Here is a 6,417-nt window from a genome sequence, read left to right on the forward strand (position 1 = left end):
CTCTTCTGCGCCCCACCCTATATTAAAACCATCAATATCTATAAATTTCCTTTATTTTGTAAAATTCAGATGTTGAAGTGCAAAATATTAAATATATGTCTTGGTTTCTTGGTTAATTATTGCATGCAGTTTAATTTTAAAAAACTCATGTCTCGTCTTTCAGGAAGACATGCTTCGACACAGGCAGACATTTTCTAGTTCTTTTTGCTGTAATTAAAATATTTCAGCAAAATCTTACGTTAATAATTTATTTATTTCTATTTATACCTTTGTCTTCTGCGCCCACTAGCCTACTAGCCTACACTTTTTTTACTATCTTTCAGGGAATTAAAATATTTTAGGGGCTCTGCAATCATAGATGAACTCAGACCTATTTAATAGTATCCTTCTTCTCCTTTCTTATTCTAGAATTTTCTGTTCTCTTAATACAAACTAAAAAGCAAATTTGGGCATTGAATTCGGACACTTGATGAAGGTAATGAATTTTATCGGAACATTCACACTGACATATTGTTATTTCCACGTTGGAAAGTAATTCCTCATAAATAGGTCCACATTTTATTTATTTTACAATTTTAGTACACTTCATAAACTGTAATACATAGTACATAACCTTATATATCATACATAGCTCGAAAGTCAAGTTATTTTTTTCACAATCGGTTTAGGGCGACTGCAATATCAAGTCTGAAAAAAATTCGGTCAGTATAATGACTTTAATATTTTGCCCTTTGCCAATGTATATAAGCTATTTTATAATTCAGCATCCTTTTTGTCTATTCATAATCCTTTTTGTCATATACTTATTCTTAGCTATCAATGTTTAAAACTAATATCTGTTTGATACAGAATTTTTATTGCTTTGACTAGCTAAATTTTCTCTCATTCAATTTCAAGTAGTTTCCTTCTTTAAATAAAAATTTCCTCGCTAAAGTCTGCTTAGATTAGCCGTCCCCTTTTTAATTGATGAAAAAGCTCTCTTTATTTATTGTGAAAGTATTCCTTATGTAAAACAAATCTGCATGCACCTTAATCAATGCAAATAAATAACATTTTTAATATTAATGATGTATAAAAACTATTTTGAATCAAATTAATTAAATTATTCACTATTTATTACAAAGGCATACCGATATTAAATGCTAAAAGTGACATATGCTATTTAAGTGTTTCTTACATAAGATTTACCTGTACGTACATGTTTACGTATCGTGCTCATTTCTATTGAACTGAATTGCAAAAAATAAAAGAAAACTGAAGTTTTCCATAATACTTTACAACTTCCTATTCCCCTGTCAAAAGTTTGAAGGTTTCACTATTATTCAACACTTCTTGAATCTTAGAAAAAGTCCCTGCTTTGATTGCAAGCTGCGACCGAAGATTGTTTTCTTCTTTGGCATTTATCTAATCCATCAGGACTCCAAAGGTTTTAATCTAGAGCCCTGTGGAAAATGCAAGAACTGAATGAGCTATTGATTCCATCCACGTTCACTATCAATCATTTTGAAGTTTGTCATCCTTCTTTGCCGGTTGAAATGTTTCCCTTTTTTAAATTTCAACTCTTGGATGAATTTTCGCTAGTTTTCGTATGTAAATATTGTATATTCTCTGAGACGTGAAGAGTTTTTTCAGTTAGTTTTCTCACAACTTGGTGATTCATTCCAGTACTCTTTAATTCTCTAAGGCATTGCAAGATTAAGCGGAAATAAATGCAAATGTCTGTTGCATCTTATTGTAAACTTTTCAGTACTTCAGTATTTACTGTACATGTTTTGTTATTTTGAAGCAATGCATTAAAATTAAAGTTTGAATTTATTAAGTAAAGAATTTATTAGTAAAATTTAAGATTAAAATCTAAACTTATAAATAAGTTCGAACTTTGATTTTTACTTTTAAATGGAATGCGACTAAAGTAATTTAATTGCAAATATCTATCCTTAATACTTCAGAAACTTCAAAATATGACTTTATAGTTACCTGCATCTTAAATAAATAAAAAACTAAATAAAGAGAAAAAATGAAAGGTTAAATGGAATCAAAAATTGTAAACAGCTATTTTATGTTTCCGCACTTTAAAGTTGATTCTTTGATTACACATATCATGTTATCAGTATGAAAGCAGTTTTACTTGATAGTGATTAAATGACATATAATACATAAATTACTTTACTACTCAATAACATAATTATAATTAATACAAGACTTATGTTTCATACTATCTGATACTGACTTCATTCACCTAAATCCGAATAATTTAAGTAATATTTGAATTATTTCTTGAATCACGGAAATAAAAAAGGTAAAATAAACGTGTAATGTAATTTTGAAGTTGACGTAGATGATGTTGTTGATGCAAGGTATTGGAGTCCGTATTTTTACCAATTTGTACTACATTCAGATTTAGATGTGATCTATATGAAAAGGCAAATTATGTTATTAGGACAGATCTCTTGACAAAGAGATATGCTATTGCTTTTATGTAACTGATCATTAAATGTTTGGTATGAATAGTATTAGAAGAAAAACTTAAATGAATGCGTCTTTACCCTCTATGCAAAAGTCGTATCACAGAGATTAATTTTGGAATGACGATTTCAATACAGAAAATGCAAATTTATAAATTAAAAGAGAAATGTAGGAATTGTTGCAAATTAAATATATATATTTTATGTACAAATAGATCGGCTTTAATGCAACATGATGATTTAAATTTAATTCATTCCTCTGCTACATAGCTTGTCCTAAATTTCTTTAAAAGAATCGACTTATGAAATAAAATCGGATCCAATATGCCAATTCTCTTATGACAACTCTCAAAGCCTTCTTCTCATTATGATAATATTTTCTCAACAAAAATTATTGCAAATAGCGTTCAGAGGAAGAATTCAGAAAAAGAATACTTATATTACTTTTCCTTTCCCAAACAACAAGCTAGAAAGTAAATTTATATTAAATTTATGTATAAAAGTGCATGATTTTCTACTCGTTTTTATTTCAATTCCTGGCTCTCAAACTAAATGCTACGGAATGAAAAAGGACAGTTTCTGGTATTTAAGAGCAAATGCTTACTTTTTCTCCCCAATAATAAAATCCTAATCTTTGTCCCGTTTTTCAAAAGATATAAATAGATTCTCTTAAAAGTTTACTCGAACATTTTTATTTCAAGACTATCTCACTTTCAAGATTACTTTTAAAGAACTTAAAAGTCTAATCATGAAAAAGAAAAGGACACCTTTGCTTCTCTTAACAGTGAAAAAAACTGGAAGATTTAAGCCGAAAAAACTTCTGTAACTTTTTTTAATCTTTCATATAAACTTTACTTTCTGTATCAGAAGTTCGGAAACTTAATTCTGTGGTACTAAATGGAATCTCGTACATTAGATACTCTTAATTTGTTCACACTAAGTTAGCAAAGTTAAAATTTTACTCTGTTCAATAAAATCTCCTGTTTTAATTTATAATATTTGTTTCCATTTATCACTCGAGAAAATACTTATGTGTCAAAATATCAGTGAGATGTCTATATAATAAAGCATTGTGGAAATAGCTTCATCAGTAAGAAGTCTTAAAATTAGTTTATTAAGACTCAAATAGCACATCCGTTTATCAGAGTAAGATAGTTTTTGTGTAGTGTTGTACAAAATACACATACCCTGAACAAAACGTTTTAACAGTATCTAGGATTGTTATGTTTAGAAAGTAGCGAAAGATAGTATTAATTGGAATGGTTTTAGTAAGGATGGGGCATTCAGATCTCTGAATTTTTAAGCCTCACATGTCTTACAAAAGATTTGTGGCGGCCTATTTGCTCTAGAATAAAGACTTGAACTTTTCGCCAAGATACTCTCAGACGGAACAAAAGAAATCTTACTAATAAGAATAACATATTTATTTGATGAACTCGCGCCAATGGTTCAACACGCGAAATATCTGAGAGTCATCTTTAATGACCAACTCACCTGGACTAAACATATTGAACATGTAAAAAGTAAAGCAATCAGGGTTATTATATGTCGTATTCCTATCACTGGGAAGTACTCTAAGTTGGACTTATCTAAGAAACGATCAATCAACCTTTTAACCATCAGGCCTCTTATGACCTATGCTTCGTCGGCCTGGGCTACTGTGACAAAGTCAGACATACAAAAAGCTCCAAGTGGTATTCTTACGAGTATGCACGCATGAAGAAATAAACTCCTTCATCAGGACTTAAAAACTGATCCACTTGCGAAGTTTGTAAGAAACATGAATGAAAAATTTTTCGTAATGCAAACTTGTGTGAGAATTTTATTTATTCTATTTAGGACTATTTAGGAATTCTATTTAGGACTTTTCCTGTATGAAATCCTAACTGAGGACCCCTCTTTATGACCCTCTGCTGCATTTTTACTAAATGAAAACCAAAACTTTCCAACCTAATAAGGTTTAATTGTACATAGTTCTGTCTCTCAAAACAGTGTCAAGCAGCAGTGGTGCAGCTTGGTCAGAAATTGAGTGGATGACCACCTACGTGACTTTCAGCCTATTACTCTGTGTAATTTCTCAGCTGCAATTGTAGCAAAATTACAATTCTTTTAAAAGCTTAATCATCTGTGAAAATGTTCTCTTGCTAAGCATATCCATTGCTTCATTTGGTCACTGAATAGGTTTTTCTCTCTCTTTACCTTACCTTGCGTTGTAATTGGAAAGCAGGTCCAGCAGGCAATCGGAAGGTCTGCAGTTCGAATGTCGGAGAAGGCACTGCGGATACCTTCAGTTTACTGGCTTCGAAAAAAATAATTATGTGGCTCTACAAGTGGCTCCCGAACTAAAAGACGGTGGGTGATAATTTGTCACCAACATTTTTGTCAACTGGGTCTCCTCTTTCCCAACCGTCTTTGGAGTCCGGGAGGGACTTTTTTCCCTCCACACTGCATAACTTCGTGGTTAACTGGAAAGCACGTCTGGCTGGCAATTGGAAGGTACGGAGCTCGAGTCTCGGCGAGAGCAATGCATATTTTTCACATCTCTCATTCCAAAATAAAATACCTAATTGTCTGTACAGCTGTACTACTTTTTAAAATTGTAAAAGTAGTAACATCCAAATTTCATAGCTACGAATCCATTATCTTTGAACATCTTGACAATATTTGCAATTTAAGCTTTTTGAGGGAGATTAGTGAACTCTCTTTGCTCACCAGTTATCTTATTAAACTCTCGAACAAGGTGTTAATCAAAAATCAAAACTGGAAACTTTTCATACCACGTTGTAACTTTTTTTAAATTTGTGTGCGCTGTGCTGATTTCTTTTCAGTCGCCTATACCAGCGACTTCTTTGTCAACTTCCGAGATTTTATTCAGAAACCTTTTGGGCCCACCAGGGGCCGAACGGTAAAGTCGCTGAACACTGGTAGTTCGGTCCGAGGCTTGAATCCCGCGAACGGGCTGGCTGCATGGGCGTTTTCGCGGTTTTACCCATGTGTAACGTGTATACGAGTCAGTTTCCCTTAGAACGTCCTCCACAAAGGCATCCCTCCCTTTAGGCAGATAGCCCTAGTGTGCTTTGCTATAATTAAATAAGCCAAACCAAACCAATCAGAAACCTTTTGTTACAATATGTGAAACAGCACAGATGATACCTTTTAAGGAACCACACACTTAAAATAATTCGTATAATCGACTAGTTTTGTTCATTATCGCTCTTTACTCAAAATATGCAATAGTTAATGTTTTGTCATAATTTTCTGAAGTAAGTAAAATCCAAGGGATAAATTTCACTCCATACAAAAGTTTTTTTTTATCCGCCACTTTTAAATCCTCGGGATATTGACCATGATTTTGCGCAATTTTTTTCACGAAGTATTTATTTGATTCTTTTAATTCTTGACTTCATTTCTCAGACATTTACGAACATCGTGTATCTTTATTTAAAGACCACGAAAATTCTTTATTTCTTGCATGTATTATTTTTTCCTTATTTTTTAAAGTAATAATTGTGAAAATTTGGTGAAAAATCAAATAACTGATAAGCCAACGATTTTGTACATAACGAGTTTGCGCATGTCTTCATCAAACTCTCTTTCTTTGTACCTTATTCTCATGTAACATATTGTTTTCACATTTTGCTGATTGTGTAACATAAATGCAAATTTATTTTCCTTGCAAAGCCTGACGACATTTGAACTAAATTAAAGATGCTTTAAATTTCGTATGTTAATAAATTACTTACTTATCTGTATACTAATATGAGTCTAACTGACAATTTTGGTCTTAGCTATATCCTGGCCAGTGTCCGAGTGGATGAAACCTCTAAACTGAGGTTCGAATTTCTCATAAAAGACTAGATCATTAGAGCTTCCCGATTTTGTGTATGCGTAACAAAAGTACGGTTCCGTTTCCATGAAAATGTCCTTAATGGAGCACCTTTTAGATCTCTTC

The sequence above is a fragment of the Stegodyphus dumicola genome, chromosome 6 (assembly GCF_044657685.1).
Source record: "Stegodyphus dumicola isolate Sdum_Otavi_A_Nest chromosome 6, ASM4465768v1".
Classification (NCBI taxonomy): Eukaryota; Metazoa; Arthropoda; class Arachnida; order Araneae; family Eresidae; genus Stegodyphus; species Stegodyphus dumicola.